This window comes from Phoenix dactylifera, unplaced genomic scaffold, assembly GCF_009389715.1.
Source record: "Phoenix dactylifera cultivar Barhee BC4 unplaced genomic scaffold, palm_55x_up_171113_PBpolish2nd_filt_p 001587F, whole genome shotgun sequence".
NCBI classification, from domain to species: domain Eukaryota; kingdom Viridiplantae; phylum Streptophyta; class Magnoliopsida; order Arecales; family Arecaceae; genus Phoenix; species Phoenix dactylifera.
The window spans coordinates 68,832-79,680 of NW_024068892.1; the positions used below are offsets into that span (position 1 = coordinate 68,832).

The 10,849-nt window shown below is 39.8% G+C and overlaps 1 pseudogene; it reads left to right on the plus strand.

Moving 5' to 3' along the window:
* Positions 1 to 9,079: 9,079 nt before the first annotated feature.
* On the plus strand, positions 9,080 to 9,177 carry LOC120108842 (annotated as a pseudogene).
* The last annotated feature ends 1,672 nt before the right edge of the window (positions 9,178 to 10,849 follow it).

Genomic DNA, 10,849 nt, shown 5'->3' on the forward strand with positions numbered 1-10,849 from the left:
GATGATCGATAAACCCTAATGAGTTGAGTTGGAATCGTTCCAACCCATTGAAAGGAGTTTTCAATGATATAGTGATAGAGATCACAATATATCTCACTACCAGTCAGAGTAGAACCTATGGGGTCACACACACTAGAAGTATTGACCGATCCGATGGTTGAAAAGTAATTATGAATCACAAGTAATCAATTCGATTGATATTCAGTTGAAGAAGGAACAAAGGGAATTAATTAATTGGACTTGAAACAAGAGTCCTACTTCGAGTAGGATTCCTAGAGTCCTAATTGGATTAGGACTGGGAATCCTAGTTAGAGTAGGACTGGGATTCCTGCTTGGAATAGGATTTCTGCAATCCTAATGAGATTAGGAGTTTTGAATCAAAATTGGATTCCTACTTGGAGTAGGATTCCTAGAGTCCTAATCGGATTAGGACTTCGGATTCAAATAGAGTCCTAATTGGATTAGGACTAAAATTATATATGTCCTAATTTGGATTAGGATTTCTTAAGTCACAATTAATTATTAATCTAATGAATCAATAAGACTCCTAATTGGATTAGGATTGAAGAGTTCAATTGAGTCAAAATTGATTTAAGTTCTAATTGGATTAGGACTTATCTAGATTGGATCCAAATTGGTTCACCCTTGGGCTAAGCCTAATTGGATTAGGGCTTGACCATATTAGGGCATTCCAATCCCTACCTAATATGGATTAGAGTTTACCATGAGGAAGGGGATAAGCCCCTCCCCTTTCCACGTGGAGAAGGGAGAAGAGACGGCGCCCCCTCTTAGGAAAGACATCAAGAACTCCTAAATGTTAGGAGCTCCACATGTCTATAAAAAGGGACTTGTGGGCGGCACCTAGGGCATAGAAGAAGTCCTCTTACTCCTTGCCGTACGCCTCCCTCTCCTCTCCTCTTGGTTCAGCCGCAAGCAAGGAAGATAAAAGCCAAAGGTGTTGGCGGCATCCTCTTCCTCCCTTCTTCCTTCCAACGCAGGGAAAAGAAAGAAGGCTGCGTGGGGATTCTTCTTCTTCCTTTTGTACATCCTTCTTCTTCCTCCTCTCAAGCACAATCAAGGTTTGATTGAAAGAGAGGAAATCAGCCATCAAAAGAAGTCTTTGCAAGGGAGCTAGCACCCCGGAAAGACAAGAGAGCTTTGATCGGATCACTGCTTCGTGTGGATACCCGTAGAGGCCGGACACTTGAACGGCTTCAAGCAAACCTTCATCCTAGACCACGAACTTCAGTTTGCGGTGATCATCTACCCGTGATGCAAAAATAAAATTGTTCTCCCAAGTGCAGGAGAATCGCACAAGTAGTAAAATCTCGGGAGTCCGAGGTCGAATCCTCAGGGAACGATATATAGATTATTAGCGTAATTTTTAGATGTAAAACATGATGAATCTATCTAATAAAAAATATGAGAGAATCAGAACATATGAAAAGATGTAAATCCATTAAAACCAAAGTTCAGAGTTTACTTCAAGAAAGTAACAAGTCAAGGGTTCTCCCATCACCCTAGACCAAAGGGATTAGCTGGCCATCAACATGAAAAATCTCCCCTGTTCCTCTTTCCCCTTTTTTTTTCTTTTTTATTTTCGGAACAGGGCCTCCCCTGTTTCTCTCCTCCTCTGTTTTTTTTGTTTGTTTTCAAATGAGAGCTCCCCCCCTTCGTTTGCCAACCGAGAGCCCTTTATATCTCTCGATGGACCCCCTGATCACACGGGATGCTCCTCTCATGCTGGCTACCGAGTATCCCGGACGCGGAGATGCTGAGAGGCGGAAGAAGCGGGCGGACACGGATGGATGAACTCGGATGATTGCGAATCCGGGAGGCTGTGAGGAAGACGGAAGGCTGGGAGCTGATGAGGCTGGATCTCCGAAGAAGCTGGAACGGAAGCTGGTTCGGACGGATCGCGAGCTCGGGATGCTGGGATTCGGCTGCTTGGATGCGATCACAGAAGCTGGGAATCGGGATGGAATCGCGCGGATGAAGCGGACGGGACGGACGTGGCCTGCGAGGAAGACGGAAGCTGGATTTGTGCTGTGGATGCGGGATCTTCGCGGAAGATTTGCACGCGGACGGCTAGGAGGAAGAAGTGTGGACGCGGACGTTGGAATCGGGAGATGCCGGGATCTTCGAACGCGGTGAAGCTTGGGACGCGTGGGAGGATGGACTCGGAAGCTTCACGGGATGCTGGGGTGCGTGGACTGCTGAGAACTGGGAGAACCTGGGACACGGAGACTGCTCACGGGATGTTGGGCTGCACGCGGATGAGCTTGAGATGGAGCTGATCACATGCGCTGGGATGATCATGAATCCTGGGATTTGCTGTTGTTCCGGGACGTGGAGGATCACTCGCGGGAACACGTGAGAATGGGGCACGGACGCTGGGACTCGGCTGCTTGATGCGTGGGTGATGAACCTGGACGGGAAGAAGGCTCATGGACGTTGTGATATGGGCTCGGCTGAAGCACGGATGTGTGCAGGATTCCTTCAAATGGACTTAGTTGAAATGGGGAGGACATGCTGCTGCTAGATGTGGCTGCACCTAGCCGGCTAATGCTCCTTCTAGTGTGCAACTGGGACTGACCTCATGTGGTTGACTAGTCACCTACTATGATGCATCTTTTTGAACCCAATGTGCATTTTAACTTTGATTTCCGATCACCTGCACCCCACAAAAATATAATATTAATACAGCACTTCTATCATTATTTGTTAGCAATAATACTAATTTAAGTGATGTGTAGATCGCACTTTTGTGCTCTCATCACACCTCCCAACTAGCTTATTGCTAGTCTCTAGCAATTTAGAGTAAATAATTACATGAGAGTACAAAAAGTGTTGGTTCATCCTTTGATGTTTTATTAGAACTAATTGCATAAAATTAAGATAAGTACTCACTTTCGTAGGAATCACGATTGCACTTAGCACGTGCAACAAGCCGTTAAACCCCTAGGTTACCCTAGTGGGCGAGTGTTGTCTCGTGAGGGTTTTCAGGGATGTTACCCACAAACATCATGAATTATATGACATGAGATTCTAATAAAAATAAACCCTAAGCTAATACACATGTAATTAATTGACATATATTTTCAAGTATGGCAACCGTCAAAGCAAGGAATATAAAAGTGTAGTGTGCATCAAATCATATGACTTTCTCAGAGTACTAATACCTCCACCACAACAGAGCACCGCCTGAGTTTTAGGTGCACTACTCAAGTCCACAAATGTTTTCTACACTTTATTAGAACCTGATCCATCAAATTTTCAGAATATCACTTATTGTCTAAATTTGTCAAGAATGGTTCGCATATAAAGAAAGAGCTATCAATCCCAACTAAACAACCCGGGTACACAGAGGTCCAATACAATGGAGTCAAACCAGCCATTACCACATGTCACTAGGTTCAGCCTAACCAACTCATTCATGCTTATTTTTATTTTTTTTTTTTTTTTCAATACACATGACAACTACCGCTATCCAACCCCATTAGGCTCTAGTAAGGTCCATGTAGCGAGCTTTCAGTCAATGACCCACGATCCAGTTGGCTCAAGACATTAGGTGAAACACCCCTCGGACTTAATTACTCGAACCAGACTACGCCACAAGGCCAGATTTGTCATCATAAGTATTTTTTTTTTTGAATAATAATTATGCAAGAAAAGAAATGATAGACTGAACCATATAAATATTTTTATTATATATGTGACTGCGTCGTGACAATAGGTCAACCAAAGTCGGATCATAAGGCACCTAAGTAATCTAGTCGGGATATTCAACCTCTATCTTTATGTAAAAACCAAATCCTGAACCTTATGGTACGAACAAGGATACTCATACTTCTTTTATGGATAAGGCTAACAAAAATGCAGTTAATAAATATGAACTCCTGAGGCCATCCTATTGTCCATTAAGTACACGTGTGGGGATCTAATAATAGGTCTCTGATCAGTCATAGTATGCATGTGTTCCTTGCCTTAATAGTTGTACACACTCAATATGAAAATACATGTGCATTTGCTCAGAAAAGAAAGTAATAGAATAAATCAAATGCAAAAAACAATTTTTTTTTTTTTTTTGATCAAAATATTTCCCTCCCCCCAACTTAAACATTGCATTGTCCTCAATGTAAAAAAAATGCAAGAAAACTATATATGAGAGACAATAGAGAAAATAATAGAGAGAAGAAGAATACCTTGAGCTGTTGATTTTCAGAAAAAGAAGACCTACAAAATAAGAAGAAAACTAGAAATAAAAGAAAAAAATAATAATTCTAACTAATATACACATACCTTGGCCTTCATGTTCAGTCATAAGAAGGCTCCTCCAAGGGAAAGGAGTCCTCTTCATCTGCAAAATTCTCAAGAAAAGGTTTTAATCTGTGTCCATTTACTTTAAAAATTTGACCATCCTGTGGATTCTCAATTTCAACTGCCCCGTGTGGAAAAACAGTTTTTACAATGAAAGGACCTGTCCATCTTGATCGTAACTTTCCAGGAAACAGATGTAAGCGAGAGTCATACAAAAGAACTTTTTGTGCAGGTTCAAAAGATTTTCTTAGAATTGATTTATCATGCCTAATTTTCATTCGTTCTTTACAAAGTCTAGCATTGTCATACGCATCCCGACGAATTTCATTCAACTCACTTAATTGTAATTTTCGAATTAAACCAGCATCTGACAATTCAAAGTTCAATTTTCTAATGGCCCAATATGATTTATGCTCTAATTCAACAGGTAGATGACATGCTTTTCCATAGACTAGCCGATATGGGACATACCAAGAATAGTTTTATAAGCAGTACGGTAAGCCCACAATGCATCAGAAAGTTTTAAAGACCAGTCTTTGCGTGATGGATTCACCGTTTTCTCTAAAATTCATTTAATCTTCCGATTGGCTAGCTCTACTTGGCCACTAGTCTGCGTGTGGTAAGGAGTTGCAATTCTATGAGTGATACCGTACTTTCATAATAGGATCTCAAAAGGCTTATTACAGAAATGTTTTCCCCCATCACTAATTATAACCTTGGGCATCCCAAATCGTGAAAAAATATTTTCTTTTAGAAATTTCAAAACAGGTTTGTGATCATAGTTCTACAGGCAACAGCTTCTACCCATTTTGACACATACTCAACACCAACTAAAATATACTCATATCCAAAAGACGGTGGAAATGGGCCCATGAAATCGATGCCCCACATGTCAAAAATTTCAATAGCAGTAATGGGCTGAAGAGGCATCATTTGCCTACGAGTTAGACTTCCAACACGTTGACATGGGTCACATGTCCTACAGAACTCGTGGGCATCTTTAAATAGTGTAGGCCAATAAAAACCACATTGCAACACCTTAGCTGCCGTTTTCTTAGATGCAAAGTGTCCTCCACAAGCACTGGCATGATAAAAAGAGAGTACACTTTGTATCTCATGTTCCGGAATGCATCTTCTAAAGATTTGATCATTGCAATACCTGAACAAATAAGGAGCATCATAATAATAATTTCTTACTTCACGCAAGAAATTATTCTTATCATTCAATCCCCAATGCTCCGGCATCCGGTTAGTGACAAGAAAGTTTGCAATATCAGCATACCATGGCATAGTAGAAAGTGCAAACAATTGCTCTTCAGGGAACGAGTCCTTGATGGGCAACTGTGGCACCAAATCATTAAAAACTAGCCGTGATAAATGGTCAGCAACCACATTCTCTACTCCCTTTTTATCTTTGATAGTGATGTCAAATTCTTGGAGTAAAAGAATCCATCGTATTAAGCGTGGTTTAGCCTCTTTCTTATCCAGTAAATATTTTAGCGTTGCATGATCCGTAAAGATAACAATAGGAGCACCAAGGATATAAGAGCGAAATTTGTCTAATGCAAATACTACTGCAAGCAATTCCTTTTCGGTGGTGGTGTATTTCATTTGAGCATCATTTAAAGTTTTGCTTGCATAATAAATGACATATGGCTTATTATCCTTGCGTTGTCCTAGGACAGCTCCTATCGCATAGTCACTAGCATCGCACATGATCTCAAAAGGTAATGACCAATCGGGTGGTCGCACGATGGGTGCAGTGCTAAGCATAGACTTCAACTTTTCGAATGCCTCTTGACAGGTTTCAGTCCAATTGAACGGTGTATCAAGGGATAGGAGGTTACATAATGGTCGAGCTATGACACTAAAGTCCTTGATGAACCACCTATAAAATCTAGCATGACCCAAAAATGATCTAACATCTCGAACCGTTTTGGGTGCAGGTAGCTTGGCGATTAAGTCAATCTTGGCTCTATCAACTTCCATGCCCTTCGATGAAACAATATGTCCTAGGACAATTCCCTTTGGCACCATGAAGTGGCATTTCTCTCAATTCAGTATCAGGTTCTTTTCTATACATCGAGCTAAGACAGCTTGTAAATGTAGTAAACAATCATCAAAAGAATCGCCAAAAACAGAAAAATCATCCATGAACACTTCCAAAAACTTCTCGTTCATGTCTTCAAAAATACTGAGCATGCATCTTTGAAATGTTGCAGGTGCATTACATAACCCGAACGGCATCCGACGGAAAGCAAATGTACCAAAAGGACAAGTAAAAGTAGTCTTCTCTTGATCTTCTGGTGAAATCTCGATTTGGTAGTATCCGGAATAGCCATCGAGAAAACAATAGAAATTGTGTCCTGCAACTCTTTCTAAAACTTGGTCTAGGAAGGGTAGGGGAAAGTGATCTTTTCTAGTGACCAAATTCAATTTTCGGTAGTCAACACACATGCGCCAACTCGTCGGAACACGAGTTGGGACTAGTTCACCCTGCTCATTTTTGACTACCGTCAGACCCGACCTTTTAGGAACGACTTGAGTAGGACTTACCCATTTACTGTCAGAAATTGGGTAAATAATACCCACGTCAAGCAACTTGAGGACTTCTGCTTTAACCACATCTCTCATCGTAGGATTCAACCTGCGTTGCATTTGCCTTGTGGTTTTGGCATTGTCCTCCAAATATATCCGGTGCGTGCAAATTAAAGGGCTAATCCCCTTCAAGTCGGCAATAGACCATCCTAAAGCTCCCTTATATTTCGTTAGAACACCAAGTAATTTTCTTTCTTGGGCATGATCCAGATCAGATGAGATGATTATAGGAAATATGTCCTTGGATCCAAGAAAGACATACTTGAGTTACTTCGGTAAAGGTTTCAACTCGAGCTTAGGTGTTTGTTCATGGGATGGTACTATCTTTGCTTTTAGAGGTGGCAACTGTTCAAATTTCTCTATTCTTGGTCTCCACCCATTGACCATCATGACATCCGAGTTATCTAAAATAGGTGGGACCATATCATCAGCAGTACCTTCAGAACACCAATCTATCAAACCATTGTCGGCCGATTCAGTAAATGTTTCTTTTAACAAATATTCTTCCGCAATGGTTTCAACCCATTCAACTTCTTTACTTTCTTCATGATCACTGGGTTGTTTGCCTATACTAAAGACGTTCAGTTCCAAAGTCATATTGCCAAAAGAAAGCTTCATGATACCATTCCTACAATTGATCAATGCATTAGAAGTTGCAAGGAATGAACGTCCTAAGATGACTGGAATCTGAGATGGTGAATTGGAAGCCGGATGTGTGTCCAGTACGATAAAGTCGACAGGAAAATAGAACTTGTCTACTTGGACCAACACATCTTCGATAATCCCTCTAGGGACCTTCACTGACCGGTCAGCTAATTGTAAGGTCACAATTGTTGGCTTCAACTCACCCAAACCGAGTTGCTCATATACCGTATATGGCAACAAATTCACACTCGCTCCTAAATCTAACAATGCTCGCTCAATCCTAAAATTGCCAATGATGCACGAGATAGTTGGGCAACCTGGATCCTTATATTTAGGGAGAATGTTATGCTGTAAAATTGCACTTACATTTTCAGCCAAAAATGCCTTCTTTTTGACATTTAAACGACGCTTGACAGTGCATAAATCTTTTAAAAATTTTGCATAGGAAGGCACTTGTTTGATTGCATCAAGAAGAGGTACATTGATTTTTACTTGCTTAAAAAGCTCAAGAATTTCAGAGTTTGGTTCAAGCTTTTGCAAGGGCTTTAATCTTTGTGGAAATGGTGCAAAAAAGGACATTTGATTTTTTCAATAGATGTTGGTGCTTCAGTTTCTTCGTTATCCTTTTCTTTTGTCTTGGGAGGGTCAGAATCAGGTATGACTTGTGTTTGTTCTGGGACTGGTCGGTCAATAATCTTTCCACTTCGCAAAGTTATTATACTCTTTGCTTGCTCTTTATGTGAAGTTGAAGATGATGCATTACTACCGCCATAGATTTGAGGATTAGGTTGTGGTTGAGCTGGTAGCTTACCCTTCTCTTGAGCACTTAAAGCAGTGGTCAGCGTAGTCAGTTGATTTCTTAATTCATCATTGATTTTAGCTTGACCTTGCATGAAAGATTGTAAAGTTTCTTCGAGACTGGGTTTTTGAGGGGGTGCGTGTGGCATAATGAGGTGGCGGAGGTGGAGGAGTTGGGTTATATACTTGTTGAGGTTGGTCATTCCTCCACCTGAAATTTGGATGGTTCTTCCATCCAGTGTTGTAAGTGCCCGAAAAAGGATTATTGAAAGATTTTTGATATGTATTCATAACATTGGCTTGATCGTGCAAGATTTCCTTGAATGCGGGTATTGTGGGGCAATCAGTGGTGAGATGGCCAGGCATCTCGCAAATCCTACAACACTCGTCGTTATGCTCTACGGTCTTGACGGGTTCAATCCTTCTAAGTTCAATTTCCTCTACCTTCCTAGTAAGGGCTGCCATTTTAGCCTGAATATCATCTTGAGTACTAAGGTTATAAAGGCCCCCATGTCCAATGTTAGTAGGCTTAGGCAAAGGTTTATTCACTCTATACCCTGTATCCCATAATTGTGCAGTCTCTGCGAGAGAGTCTAAATAGTCCCATGCCTCATCGGGTTGCTTTTTCAGAAATAGACCATTGCACATAGTCTCTATAAATTGTTTCAACTGTGGAGACAACCCTTCGTAAAAGAAACTAATGGTTCTCCATGTTTCAAACCCATGATGAGGACAAGAGAGAAGCAAATCTTTAAATCTCTCCCAGCATTCATAAAATATTTCATGGTCTTTTTGCTGGAAATTACTAATGTGCCTTTTCAAAAAATTAGTCCTTTGTGCGGGAAAGAATTTTTTCAAGAATTCTCTTTGCATATCCTGCCATGTTCCTAGCGATCTAGGTCTCAAGGAGTTAAGCCATGTTTTGGCTTTATCTTTTAAGGAAAAAGGAAACAAGGTCAATTTAAGGACATCTTCCGATACATTTGGCACTCTAAATGTGATGCTAATTTCCTCAAAATCCTTAAGGTGAAGATAAGGGTTCTCGAATTCCATTCCATGATACTTTGGCAGCAATTGAATTACTCCTGGTTTGATTTCAAAGTGTCCTACATTTTCAGGAATAATCATGCATGAAGGTTGACTAGTCCTAGTGGGATGTAAGTATTGTCGAAGTGTCATAACTGGGGGTCTACCTTCATTACCATGGTGACTTCCTACATCATCATCAGCCATCTCACCAGATCTGAGATTTTGCAAAAATGTTTCAATAATGTGATCTAAGGAATTGTCAAAAGGTTGTCGACTCAGACGTCCAGTGTTGTCCCTATTCCAACCTAGCATACAAAATTTCAGAGTTTATTTATTTGTTTGTTTTTTTTTGTTTTTTTATTTTTTTTTAATGATTACCCTTGATCTTTTCTTAAAGTTCTTATCAATTTTCAAGTAGCAACAAGGGTTAATGAGATATGATGATAATAAAATTCTGATTCTAAACAAAAAAAGTAAACACAGAAAATTCAAAGCAGACAGCAGCAAAGTTTATATTAATTTAATGGTCATAAAAGTATAAGAATATCAATCAGACCGTTCAGATGAAAGAAACATGTGTCCTACAGCAGCCGACAAAATTTGAGTGCAAACAGATGGTGGATTACTCAGATATCAGAGTTTGATGCAGACTGTGCAGGAAATAAAAATAGCAGAATTTTTTTTTTTTCAGTTTTAGTTTTACTATAATGTTCAATCTAACTGATAGGGTACTAATTAAATCTAAAATTATACTAATAACTAAGCCGTTCCCCGGCAACAGCGCCAAAAACTTGATGCAAAAATAAAATTGTTCTCCCAAGTGCAGGAGAATCGCACAAGTAGTAAAATCTCGGAAGTCCGAGGTCGAATCCTCAAGGAACGATATATAGATTATTAGCGTAATTTTTAGATGTAATTTTCAGTTAAATAAATTTGTGGATTAAAATGATGTTTTGGTTTTCAGAAATTAAATACAAAGAATAATAAACAAAATTCAATGAAATAGAAATGGTTAGGGATCCGGAATCCCCCTTGACAATATTGCGTTCAAGAAATAAACTTGGTAATTCTCGATCAAGGATCAAATAAATAAAATAGTTTCAATCATGAAATATATCTTTTGAATACATGAACTCAATGTCTAAGCATTCATCGTGCCAGTTATGTCTACGACAAATCAAATATCAAAGCAATCCATGCATCAATAAATATAAAACATGATGAATCTATCTAATAAAAAATATGAGAGAATCAGAACATATGAAAAGATGTAAATCCATTAAAACTAAAGTTCAGAGTTTACTTCAAGAAAGTAACAAGTCAAGGGTTCTCCCATCACCCTAGACCAAAGGAATTAGCCGGCCATCAACATGAAAAATCTCCCCTGTTCCTCTTTCCCCTTTTTTTTTCTTTTTTATTTTCGGAACAGGGCCTCCCCTGTTTCTCTCCTCCTCTGTTT